At 46.6% G+C, this 13,968-nt stretch overlaps 1 long non-coding RNA gene across 2 annotated transcripts in view; it reads right to left on the bottom strand.

Moving 5' to 3' along the window:
• Positions 1-228: 228 nt before the first annotated feature.
• LOC140719073 (uncharacterized) overlaps positions 229-13,968 on the bottom strand; it is a 33,684-nt gene continuing 19,944 nt past the window's right edge. Inside the window, exons 2-4 of one of the 2 annotated variants that reach the window (XR_012096854.1) lie at positions 7,075-7,251; positions 5,244-6,708; positions 229-376 (exon numbers count right to left, since the gene is read on the bottom strand). This is a non-coding gene — a long non-coding RNA (uncharacterized lncRNA). Of the gene's footprint in view, positions 377-4,649; positions 6,709-7,074; positions 7,252-13,968 lie in introns of those variants that run through there. The other variant, XR_012096853.1, reaches the window with a different exon arrangement.

Raw genomic sequence — 13,968 nt, 5'->3', positions numbered from 1 at the left:
TCCCAGGATTTTCAGTGTTCACTTTCATGTTCCCGTTTCTGCAGCTTTGTTTTGATCTTTGCGTTGTAAGGGTACAACGTGACTCACTTGCTTGTGTACTCCAGGCCTCTATTTATAAAGCCCGGGTTCCTGTTGGTATTTTTAACAACGTTCTTAACCTGTTCTGCTGCTTTCACTGAACTGCTCACAAAAGCCCACAGATCTCAACACACGCATACCATTGTCTCTTTGCATTCTTCCTCATTATGCGATACCTTCCACATCTCCACCTCAAACTTCGTTTTCCATCCTCAAAGTTCAAAGTAAAATTCATTATCAGAGTACATCACCACGTACGACCCTGAGATTCCTTTTCCTGTGGGCATACTCAGCAAATCTAAAGAAAAGCAATTGTAAATAGGATCAGTGAAAGATCAAGTAGAGGATAGGAGACAACAGACTGTGCAAATGCAAATAAATATAAATAAATAGCAATAAATAACAAGAGCATGAGATAAAGAGTCCTTAAAGTGAGATCGCTGGTTGTGGGACCATCTCAATAGGAGAGAGCAGTTGTCCTCCTTTGTTCAAGAACCAGATGGCTGAGGGGTGGTAACTATTGTTGAACCTGGTGGTGCGAGTCCTGAGGCTCTTGTACCTTCTACCTGATGGTAACTGTGAGGGAAGAGTAGGCCTGGGTGGTGAGGATATTTGAAGATCAATGCTGCTTTTCTACGGCAGCATTTCATGTAGGTGTCCTGCACTCGACGTCAGCAAGACCAAGGAGATGATAGTGACTTCCTAGAGAAGTCACTCACTCACTCACACACACACACACACACACACACACACACACACACACACACACACACACACACACACACACACACACACACACACACACACACACACACACACACACACACACACACACACACACACACCCCCCCCCCCCCCCCTCACTGAGGGGTCAGCAGTGGAAAGGGTGAGCAGCTTCAAGTTCCTGAGTGTCAACATCTCGAGGGTCTATGCTGGGCTCAACTCATGAGCAAGTTTCTACAGATATACGGTGGAGGGCTTTCTAACTGGTTGCATCACCGTCTGGTATGGAGACGCCAATGCATAGCAATGCAAGAAGATTGTAGTCTCAACCAGCTCCATCACGGGCATAACCCTCCCCAGCATCGAGGACATCTTCCAGAGGCGATGCCTCAAGTAGGTACCATGCATCGTGTGGGCCCTCACTATCCTGCACAAGGCCCTCTTCTCATTACTACCTGAAGACCCACACTTGATGTTCCTCACCTCCACTGTCAGGTCTCTGAATGGTCCATGAACCCATGAACACCACCTGACTACGGTATTTCCCTCTCTTTTAGCACTACACTTTTAAATTTCTCGTTGTAACTTAGAGTAACTTTTTATGCGTTGCATTGTACCGCGGCTACGAAACAACACATTTCGTGACATGCAGTATGCCAGAGATTACAAGTCTGACTGTGATATCCTCCCTGAGAGCAAGTTTTATCGAGGTACACCAGGTTTTTACAGGGGAGAGGCGGTTTCCCCTGATGTGGCAATCTCAAACTCAAGATTATTGTCACACGACAGACAGGCATACACCATTATAAATGCCCTGCTAATTAGCCTTTCATAGCAGCAGTACAACACATGATAAATGCCGGTTTAAATTCTAGATTCAAGATTGTTTAATGTCATTCCTGGTACACGCGTAAAAAGGAGAACAGTCTAATTGTTACTTCGGATCTGAAGCAGCACAAAAAAAAACACAGAAGATAAAGAACACAACAATAATAAACACATGTAAATATGTAGATATGTCTTATGTAAATACATAAGATAGCTTATATAAATAGATCGATTGTATGTCCGTGAAGTGACACTAGGCCGTACATAGGTGACTGACAGGAAATAATAAAGTGGTGGTGGAGTTAGTGGGTGGAAACGTTAATCAGTCTTACCGCTCGGGGAAAATAACTATTTTTGAATCTGGTGTTTCTGGTCTGGATGTTTTATTTAAATTTTATTTACTGAGATAAAGCACGGAATAGGCCCTGGCCCCTCGAGTCGCACCGCCCTGATTTAATCTTAGCCTCGTCACGGGACAATTTACAATGACCAATTTTGCCAGGTGGCCTTCTCTCTGATGGGAGCGGGGGCAAGCAGTCCGCGGGCAGAGTGGGTGTTACTCGCCCTTCCCTGGCACCTTTCTGTATATATGTCCCTGAGGGCGGGTGATGTGTTTACATCAACTTAGGTTAACGTGAGTTATCCATAACTTACGTTGCACAATAAGCTGAGCAGTACTACTGCAAGTCGAGACAGAGGAATTTAGCCTGAGGTGGCGTTAGCGTTTTGCAGGTCGGTTCAAGAACTTCCCGCCGCTGCCTGTCAGGAGTTTGCGTGCTCTCCCTGTGACCCCGTGGGTTTCCTCTGGGTGCTCCAGTTTCCTCCCACAGTCCAAAGACGTACCGGTTAGTCGGTTAATTGGTCATTGTATAATTGTCCCGTGATTAGACTAAGATTAAATCGGGGAATTGCTGGGCAGTGCAGGTCGAAGGGCCAAAAGAGCCTATTTTGCACTAAACTCAATCAATCAATCAATAGATAGATAGTCAGAGATAGATAGATAGACTGATAGACAATCAGACAGTTAGATAGATTGATAGGTAGTCAGACAGATAGATAGACCAATAGACAGTCAGACAGATAGACAGACTGATAGATAGTCAGACAGATAGATAGACAGATAGACAGACAGTCAGAGATAGATAGATAGACCGATAGACAGTCAGACATATAGATAGACTAATAGATAGTCAGAGATAGATAGACAGACAGACAGACATATAGATAGCCTGATAGATAGTCAGACAGAGATAGATAGATAGACTGATAGATAGACTGACAGACAGACAGACAGATAGATAGACATAGATAGATAGATAGATAGATAGATAGTCAGTCAGACAGAGATAGATAGACAGACAGACAGATAGATATATATACAGATAAATAGACAGATAGAAAGTTGGACAGATAGTAAGACTCTTAGATAGTTAGTTAGTCATCATCCTTGTGCCTATCTAAGAGTGTCTTAGATATTCCTAATGTACCTGCCTGTACCACCACCCCTGGGAGGGCGTTCCATGAACCCACCACTCTCTGTGTAAAATCTTACCTCTGACATCCCCCTTTACGTTTCTCCAATCACCTTCATGAACAGTACCTTAAAATATTTTTAAAAATTATTTCTGCACCATTTATTTTAACTATTTAATAAGCACATATAGATTCAGTTTCTGTAATACTGTGATTCAGTTTCTGTTCTATATTTATCATGTACTGCTGCTGCAGAGTTAACAAATTTCATGACATATGCCGGCGATATTAAACCTCATTCCGACCTTAAAATTAAGCCCCCTTTCCTCCCTGGGAAAAAGTCTCTGGTATTCCACTCGATCTATTCCTCTCATCACCTTGTACATCTCTATCAAGTCGCCTTTCAACCTCCTTCGCTCCAAAGAAAAAAAGCCCTGGCTCGCTCAACCTATCCTCATAAGATATGCTCTCTAGTCCAGGCAGAATCCTGGTAAATCTCCTCTGCACCCTCTCTAAAGTTTCCTCATTCTTTCTATAAAAAGGCAAACAGGCTGTATGGTCTAAGCAGGATTTTACAGAGCTGCACCTGTGCTTCGTGGCTCTTGAATCCCCGGCTAACGAAGACCAACCGCCCATATACCTTCGTGGCAATTTTGAGGGATCTGTGGACATTGACCCCGACATCCCTCTGTTCCTCCGCGCTGCTGAGAATCCTGCCATTGGCCCTGCATTCTGCCTTCAAACTTGACCTTCCAAAGTGCATCACTTTGCACTTTTCCGGGTTGAACGCCATCTGCCATCAAAACCCAGGTGAGCGAAGAAATACTCAGCGGGAAAGGGAGCCACTGCAGAGAGAGTAGGACAGACATCCCACCTCTCCCAGAAGTTCCGGGAGTCTCCCACATATTGATAGCAGCTCCCTGACACCCGCAAATTAGATACAATATCCTGGAAATTCTTTTTTTTTGAGAGCGAGGGAGAGGGAGAGGGAGAGGGAGAGGGAGGGAGAGAGAGAGAGAGAGAGAGAGAGAGAGCGAGTGACAGTGAGGGCATCCTGATTGGTCTCTCTTTGTGCTAAGTTGACCTATCAGTTTTCTCTGTGGGCGGGCTTTACAGTCGACCTCCCTCTCTCTCTCTTTCATTGTCCGTCAGTTCAGTTTAGAGTCCTGCAGCACTTTGGCAGAGTGTTCCAAAAAAATAAAATATAAAACGTATCTCACCCCAGACTACACTAAAGTGTACCCCTGCCTAATAGGGGTCAAAAATAATGACAGTGTTGCTCGCTGCGCTGTTTGCAACGGTGACTTTTCTATTGCCCGTGGTGGGTTAAATGACTGTAAAAGACATGTTGAGGAAAGACATGTACAAAGAAAGTTTGCAAAAGAAATAGAAAAGTTATTTGCATTAGCATTGAGACTGCCAACAAAATACAACAGGGAATATATACAGTATATATGTGTGTGTAAATAGTTTCAATATGTGATCAAGTAAATTGTTGTGTTCTTTCATAATCAAATACACCCTTGGAGGACGACGGGGGGGGGGGGGGGTGCTACCTCCCTGAAATGAATTTTTGCAGGATGGGATGTCTGGCAGAGAGTCAACACTGCGGGTCCAGAGCCTCCTAATGAAGGAATGATTTAGAGAATTCCTGCATTCAATCGACGGGTTCGCACCGCCCTCCGCTGGCGAGAGGAGCAAAATGCAGCAATATGCGATTACGGTCGTATGCGATGTTCATCGGCGATTTATATAATGTGAAATTTAAGAGCAAACACGAGGAAATCTGCAGATGCCGGAAATTAAAACAACAACACACACAAAATGCTGGTGGAACACAGCAGGCCAGGCTGCATCTATAGGGAGAAGCGCTGTCGACGTTTCGGGCCGAGACCCTTCGTCAGGAGCAAATTTCGTAATGTGAAATTTGTTGTTTTGCCACAGAAGTACAGTGAAAGGACATAAAAATTACTATAAATAAATAGTGCAAAAACAAAAAGGAATAACAAGGTTGGGTTCATGGACAGTTCAGAAATCTGATGGCAGAGGGGAAGAAGCTGTCTTAAATTGCTGAGAACTCCTTTACAGGAACACAAGCTGACGGTGCAGAGATCTCGATCTATGAAGATCAAGAAGCTCACCACTTTAACTGGGACACCGCAAAGGTCCATGACGCAGGCAAACCCGAAGCAGGCGCACAAGTTTTTGGAAGCGTGGCTCTCTGACGATAACTCTGTAGACAAACGCACCGAGACAGGCTCCGTCTCCGAAGGTCAGCTGAAGAGTTAACCAATCAGGACCGAGGCAAGCGAACGGGGGCAATGAAGACGTCACCTCGACGGGTGAAGAAACCTCGGCAACCTCATTGCCAAGATCGGCGAACACCGCAACATCAAATTGCTGAGTGAGGGTCTTCGGGCTGCAGTAACTTCTCCCCAAGAGTGGTCATGAGAAGAGGATGATAGACGCTAGGTTCTGGAGGCGGCATTTTGAATAGTGGGGAGTGTTCTGCCAGTGATTGAGATGGCTGAGTGAAGAACCTGCGCAGTTTCTTGAATTGACTTTATTCCTTACGTCCTTCATATGCATGAGGAGTAAATAATTTTATGTTATGTCTCCAACTAAATGTGAAATGTGCAATTTATAGTAATTTATAATAAATAGTTGTGTTCATCTGCATTTTAGTCTCTGTACCAGGCCACGATGCAACTAGTTAGAGAGTTAGAGTGCTTTTCACGATACATCTATGGATTTTTAGAGAGTCTTTTCTGATAAACGTTGACTGTTTATTTCCATCCATAGATGCTGCCAGACTTGCTGAGTTCCTTCAGAGCTTTGTGTGTGTTGCTCAGGATTTCCAGCACCTGTGAAACCTCGTGTGTCTCTGTGGTAGGGGGATCGGGGTTTCATTATGGATAGGTAGTTTCCAAAAACGTCCTCGTGTTGCTGTTGATCCGGGCCACTCTTTCCACCTCAGTTCCTTGTTTCTGCACGTAGAGAAGGCCGTCTTCCGATTCATTGACATCTACATGTCCAACATTTTAACTGCCTGGTCTTAGCCTCTTCATTCACGCCAAACGTTTCTAATGAACTGCTCGACCGGTCTGCCACATCCACATCCTCCAGACCCTTGGTGCGGCCCTCATCTCTTCCACTTGAATGGACGCAGTGGAGACCTTCACCCATTCTGGACAGGGCTGGACTCCAAAAACCAGTACCAGGCTCTGACCTTAAACCCAAGAGATTCTGCAGATGCTGGAAATCCAGAGCACACACACACACATACACACACACACACACACACACACGCACGCACGCACACAATGCTGGAGGAACTCAGCTGGTCGGGCAGCATCTATGATGGGGAATCAACAGCTGATCGCTCCCAGTGCAGGCTCCTCCACATCGGTGAGACTGACATAGATTAGGGGACAGTCTGGCTGAGCATCTTCGCTCCGTCCACAGCAGGCAGGATTTCCAGCTGGCCGGTCATTTTAATTCCACTCCCCATTCCCATTCCGAAATGTCAATCCGTGGCCTCCTCTACTGCCACGATAAAGGTATTCTCTGTTTGGAGAAGCAACATCTGTGCGGGTAGCCTCCAACCTGAGGGAGGTGAGGAGAAGTGAAGGGGTAGGAGGGGAGCCGGAATGGGGAATGGAAAGAGAGAGGAGGGTGAGAAGTTATCAATTTCTCTAACCTCCATTAATTTCTCTACCCTTCCCCATCTCCCTTTTCCCATTCCTCATTCTGGCTCCTCTCCTACCCCTTCTCCTCACCTCCCTCTGGAGCCCCTCCTCCTTCCCTTCCTCCCCTGGTCCACTCTCCTTTCCTATTAGATTCTTTTTTTTTCAGCCAATTACCCTTTCCACCCATCACCGCCCAGTTTCTACCTTCATTTCCCCCCCCCCCCCCACCCACCACCTTCCCTCTCGTCTGGTGTCACCTATCACCTTCCAGCTTTCTCCTCACCACTTCATTCCGGCTTCTACCCCCTTCACTTCCAGTTCCTGATTAAGGGTATCCAACCGGAAACATTGACTCTTCATTCCTTTCCACAGATGCTGCCTGACCCACTGAGTTCCTCCAGCATTTTGTTGCTCCAGATACCAGCATCCACAGCCTCTTGCATCTCCACGTGTTCATGATCTGTGTAAACAGTAATCATCTGTCATTGAGACAATGTCACAGATGTAAATTTATTATCAAAGTACGTATATGTCATCGTACACAACTCTGAGCTTCATTTTCTTGTGGACGTACTCAATAAATCCACAATAACCATAACAGAATCAATGAAAGACCGCACCAACTTGGGCGTTCAACCGGTGTGCAAAAGACAACAATCTGTGCAAATACAAAAACAAAGATTTAATCATCAATAAATAAATAAGGAATAAGTATCGAGAACATGAGATGAAGAGTCCTTGAAAGTGAGTCCATAGGTTATGTGAACAGTTCAGTGATGGGGCAAGTGAAGTTATCCCATCTGGTTCAAGAGCCAGATGGTTGAGGGGTAATAACTGTTCCTGAACCTGGTGATGTGAGTCCTGAGGCTTCTGTACTTTCTTCCTGATGGCAGTAGCAGGAAGAGAGCACGGTCTGGGTGGCGGGGGTCCCTGATGATGGATGCCGCTTTCTCACGACAGTGCTCTGTGTAGATGTGGTCAATGATGGGGAGGCCTTCACCCGTGATGGACTGAGCTGTATCCATTACTTTTTTGCAGCATTTTTCGTTCAAAGGGCATTGGTGTTCCCATACCAGGCTGGGATACAACCAGTCAATGACCTCTCCACCACACATCTGTAAAAGTTTGTCAGAGTTTTAGATGTGCCGAATCTTCGCAAACTCCTAAGGATGTAGAGGCGCTGCTGTGCTTTTTCACAATTGCCCTTACGTGCTGGGCCCAGGAGAGAGCCTCTGAAATTATAACACTGAGGAATTTACAGTTGGTGACCCTCTCCTCTTCTGACCACCCCGAATGAAGACTGGCTCATGGACCCCTGGTTTTGTCCTCCTGAGGTCCATAATCAGCTCCCTGGTCTTGCTGACATTGAGTGAGAGATGGTTGTTGTGACACCACTCAACCAGATCTTAAATCTCTGTCCTATATGCTGATCCGTCACCACCTGTGATTCAGCCAACAGCATTGGTGTCGTCAGCAAACTTGAATATGGCATTGGAGCTGTGCTTAGCCACACAGTCATAAGGGTAAAGCGAGTAGAGTGGGGGCAAAGCGCACAGCCTTGTGGTGCTCCTGTGTTGATGGAGATTGGGAGGAGATGTTGTTCCCAATCTGAACTGCCTTGGAGTCTGCATGTGAGGAAATCAAGCATCCAATTGCACAAAGCGATATTGAGGCCAAGGTCTTGAAGCTTATTGATTAGTTCTGAGGGGATAATAGCATTGAATGCCAAGCTGTAGTTGATAAAGAGGACCCTGATGTAAGCTCCTTTGCTGCACAGATGTTCCAAGGTTGAATGAAAAACCAGTGAGATGGCATCTGTGGCTCCAGTCAAACTGAAGTGGATCCAAGTCACTTCTCAGGCGGGAGGTGATTTGTTTTATCACAAACTCTCAATAGTCATTGAGGCAGGTTACCGCACACTCCTTCACAGTATAAGTGAAGTCTGCTCGGAGCAGGTGGGCGCCCCAGACGGCCAAAGTGAGAGGTTAAAGATCTCAGTGAACACTCCAGCCAGTTGGTCAGCTCAGGTCTTTAGTACTTGGCCAGGTACCCCATCTGGGCCAGATACCCCATTTAGGCTAGGTACCCCTTCTAGGCCAGATGCTTTTCAGGGGTTCACCCTCCTGTAGGCTGCTCACGAGTCAGCCTCAGTGACTGAAATCACAGGATCGTTGGGAGTTTGTGATGGCTCCTCCACGTCATAATGGTCAAAGCAAGCATTGAAGGCATTCAGCTCATCTGGAAGCAAAACCCTGGTGTCGCCTATCGCTTGATTTTACTTTCTAAGAGGTGATCGCATTCAAACCCTGCCACAACTGTCGAGCATCCTTTGTTGGTTCTACTTTAGACCTTTCGCCTGTGAGATAGCTTTCCGGAGACCGTTCCTGGACCTCTTGTAGCTCTCGGTCACTGGACTTGAATGCCTCTGATCCGGACCACAGCAACCTGCAGATCTCGTGGTTCATCCAGGACTTCCGCTTGGGGAAGACTCTGAACGATTTTGTGGAGACACACTCGTCAACGACTGTTTTAATAAAGTCTGTGACAGCCATGGTGTATTTATTCAGATCCACAGATGAGCGCTTGAACACGGCCCAGTCCACCAACTAGAGGCAATCCCATAACTGCTCCTTTGCCTCCTGTGACTATCTTTTTTTGTTGTCCTAATCTCTGGAACTTTGCTCTTTAGCCCCTGTGTGTAGACAGGTATGAGAAGGACAGCCTAGTGATCAGATTTACCAAAATGTGGTCTGGGCATAGAATGGCCAGGAAGCTAAGGGCATTCCTTAGCTTAGCATAACAGTGGTCGAATATGTTGGGACCCCTGCTACGGGTTATATGCTGATGGTAACTGGGAAAGAACTCTTCCAGTTCTATCACATTCTTTCATCTTCAGCCCTTTATCTTATCACCTCTCATCACATTTCATCCTGCCCTCCCACTCCCACCCACCTTCCGCCTCACCTGGCTTCACCTTCCAGCTTGCGGCTCTTCCTCTCTCCTCACCACCTTATTCCAGCTTCTTCCCCCTTCCTTTCCAGTCCTGATGAAGGGTCTCGGCCCGATACGTCAACCCTTTATTCCTTTCCTCAGATGCTGCCTGACCTGCTGAGTTCCTCCAACATTTCTCCACACTTCTCATGCTTTGAATTTTTTCAATGATTTTAAGTTCCCTGGCCCCCTCCGTCTTATTTTCACCATGGACGTCCAGTCCCTATACACCTCCATCCCCCACCGAGATGGTCTCGAAGCTCTTCGGTTTTTTTTGGATTCCAGACCTAACCAAATCCCCTCTACCACCACTCTCCTCCGTCTAGCGGAATTAGTTCTTACTTTCAATAATTTCTCCTTTGGCTCCTCCCACTTCCTCCAAACCAAGGGTATAGACCCGTATGGGTCCCAGTTATGCCTGCCTTTTTGCTGGCTTTGTGGAACAGTCCATGTTCCAAGGCTATACCGGTATCCATCCCCCTCTTTTCCTTCGCTACATCGACGACTGCATTGGCGCTGCCTCTTGCACGCGTGCTGAGCTCATCGACTTCATTAACTTTGCCTCCAACTTTCACCCTGCCCTCAAATTTACCTGGTCCATTTCCGACACCTCCCTCCCCTTTCTTGATCTTTCTGTCTCCATCTCTGGAGACGGCCTATCTACTGATATCTACTATAAACCTACAGACTCTCACAGCTACCTGGACTATTCCTCTTCCCACCTTGTCTCTTGCAAAAAGACAATTCCTCTCTCACAATTCCCTTCTCACAATTCCTCCGTCTCAGCCGCATCTGCTCTCAGGATGAGGCTTTTCATTCCAGGATGAAGGAGGTGTCTTCCTTTTTTAAGCAAAGGGGCTTCCCTTCGTCCACCATCAACTCTGCTCTCAAACGCACCTCTCCCATTTCCCGCATATCTGTCCTCACCCCATCCACCCACCACCCCATTCGGGATAGGGTTCCCCTTGTCCTTACCTACCACCCCACCAGCCTCCAGGTCCAACATATAATTCTCCGTAACTTCCGCCACCTCCAACGGGATCCCACTACCAAACACATTTCCCCCCCCCCCCCCTTCTGCTTTTTGCAGGGATCGCTCCCTACGCGACTCCCTTGTCCACTTGTCCCCCCCATCCCTTCCCACTGATCTCTCTCCTGGCACTTATCCTTGTAAACGGAACAAGTGCTACACCTGGCCTTTACACTTCCTCCCTCACCACCATTCAGGGCCCCAGACAGTCCTCCCAGGTGAGGCGACACTTCACCTGTGAGTCGGCTGGTGTGGTATACTGCGTCCGGTGCTCCCGGTGTGCCCTTTTATATATTGGCGAGACCCGACACAGAGTGGGAGACCGTTTCGTGAAACACCTACGCTCGGTCCGCCAGAAAAAGCAGGATCTCCCAGTGGCCACACATTTTAATTCCACGTCCCATTCCCATTCTGATATGTCTATCCATGGCCTCCTCTACTGTCAAGATGAATCCAAACTCAGGTTGGAGGAACAACACCTTATATACTGGCTGGGTAGCCTCCAACCTGATGGCATGAACATTGACTTCTCTAACTTCTGTTAATGCCCCTGTAGTGTTCTCGCACAGGTGTAAAAGAACTCTGAACTAAACACCAAGCTTAAACCAGTCAATGAAGCGGTCCCAGTAAGATTAACCGTTTACTGTTCACTCTTCCACATTAACATATGGTGAAAACTGTTGATAAAACAATACAAAATATATACAGTATTTGTTTCCTTCTTGGCATCACATTTACATCATAAATACTTGCAAAAGTAAAACTACAACAACTATATTACATTAAAGTGCAACATACAGTCAGAATCTATCTACGCCATCGACTGGCTTTAAATACACTTCAACACAAACTATCCGCAACTCTTTAAATAACAAAAAACATAAACTTTATCAACCATCATTACTTTTAACAGAGTCAGCATTAACATTTTTAATTCAACATATCGATTATCTTATGAACTTATGGCGTTGCTTCACTGACGTTTCTAGTGCATAGAAATAAAACTTTTCTCGCGCTGATCCTGCACACACATAAGCCCCCTCCTTCCTGTTCCTCCAAACCGGTATTTTCCCACAAGACGCGGCGTAACCGGGTGTGACGTCATCGCATGCCGCGTTATATCACAGACAATGAATTTACTTTAAACAACTTTGACTTTAACTAGAAAACGATTACAAATGAATTACTAAAGCGAAAATATAATAAACTAAACAAATGCCTTAAAGGCAACACACTCCCCGCCTGACCTTCGTAAGGTCACAATGAACATAATACAAAACTTCAGTCTCTAAATCAGTCCTGAGGTAGAAGTAGAATGACTTCTGCAACTGGCCTTTGGTAAGTTTTCACATCCCCTTGGTCAGAAGTTTTCAACTCAACCTTCCTGACATGTCCATCCCTACTAGGGAATGTGGCAGTGATTCTGGCCATTGGCCAGCTGTTGCAGGTGATTTGCTTGTCCCTGAGCAGGACTAAATCTCCAACTTGAAGATTCCTGTGGGGTTCTGTCCACTTTTGTCTGTGTTGCAACAAAGGTAGATATTCATGTCTCCAACGAGATCAGAACCGATTTGCAAGAGCCTGAACCTGTCTCCATTGCTTTGTGTACAAATCCTCATCAGAGAAGTCCCCAGGTGGAGGGGGAGCTCCTGCCTTCTGCGTAAGGAGCATTGATGGCGAGAGTATGAAGGGGTTTTCCAGGTCAGAAGACACAGGTAGGAGTGGTCGTGTATTTATAATGGCTGTGACCTCTGCCATTAGTGTGCACAGTACCTCGTGGGTCAATCAGGTGCGTTGCTGCAGAAACAGTGAATCAAGAATTCTTCTGGCGATACCAATCATCCGCTCCCATGCGCCTCCCATGTGAAACTCCCAGTTGCATCCCTGCTGACTGAGGTACCTTTGCACCATTTTGTCCATCCCCAGCTCCTTGGACGCTCCAACAAAGTTCATGCCGCAATCAGACCTTAACTGTTTTGCAGGGCCTCTTAGCGCAAAGAAGCGCCTGAGAGCGTTAATGCAGCTGGATGTATCCAAAGATATGATTACCTCAATGTGTACCGCTCTTGAACTCATGCAGCTAAACATAATGGCCCACCGCTTGCTCTCTGCCTGTCCCCCTCTGGTACGCCTCGTAGTGATAGTCCAGGGACCAAATACATCGAGCCCCACATATGTAAAAGGAGGACAGGCTTCGAGGCGTTCTGGTGGGAGGTCCGCCATACGTTGAGCTTCCAGCTTCCCTCGCAGTTTCCTGCAGGTTACACATTTATGAAGTACTGAATTGATCAGTGTTTTACCTCCCAAGATCCACAGTCCCGCTGCCCTTATTGCTCCTTCCGTCAGGTGACGGCCCTGATGCCTTACTTGTTCATGGTGATGGCGAGTGAGCAGTAAGGACACATGGCTATCTTTGGGCAGGATTACTGGGCTCTTTTCTGCAGCTGGAAGGTGGGAGTGTATTAACCGGCCTCCAATGCAGATGATATCGTTCTTCAGGATCGGGTTGAATTTCCTCAAGGGGCTGTCCTTTGGTATTGGTTTATTAACTTGGAGAGCCAAAAACTCCCTTGCAAAAGCTGCTCTTTGAGTTGCTTTAAAGATGACGCCCTTTGCCTGGGCCAATTCATCCACAGTGCGAGGTAAGTTACATTTGCGCCATAAGAAACGGAGGAAATTGCGATGGTCCTCCTGTACTAAGAAGCTATGGAACATCTGCTGGATGTCCGCTAAGATTGCGACCTTCTCCTTCCAGAAGCGCAGCAGGACCCTGAGAAGGGTATTGTTGATGTCGGGGCCTGTAAGGAGCACGTCATTAAGGGAGATACCAGCGCACTGAGCACTGGAGTCAAAGACCACCCTGATCTGATTGGGCTTTTGTGGGTGGTAAACCCCAAACGTTGGGAGGTACCAGCACTCTTCACCTTCTCTCAGTGGCAGTGCTACCTCAGCATGTCCATTAGCGAAGATCTTCTCCATAAATGCTACGTATTGTTGCTGCATCTCAGGTTTCCTTTTCAGGGTTTTTTGCAAAGACGTGAACCACTTGACTGCCTGCTCTTTGTTGTTTGGCAAGCACTGGCGTGGTTCTCTGAAAAGTAGTGGGGCGACCCAATTATTTGCTTCGTCTCTGAAGACCTTGGTGTCCATTATTTC

The sequence above is a fragment of the Hemitrygon akajei genome, chromosome 31, assembly GCF_048418815.1.
Source record: "Hemitrygon akajei chromosome 31, sHemAka1.3, whole genome shotgun sequence".
In the NCBI taxonomy this organism is placed as follows: domain Eukaryota; kingdom Metazoa; phylum Chordata; class Chondrichthyes; order Myliobatiformes; family Dasyatidae; genus Hemitrygon; species Hemitrygon akajei.
The sequence above is the reverse complement of the archived record's forward strand: the minus strand, read 5'-3'. Positions and strand labels throughout refer to the sequence as shown.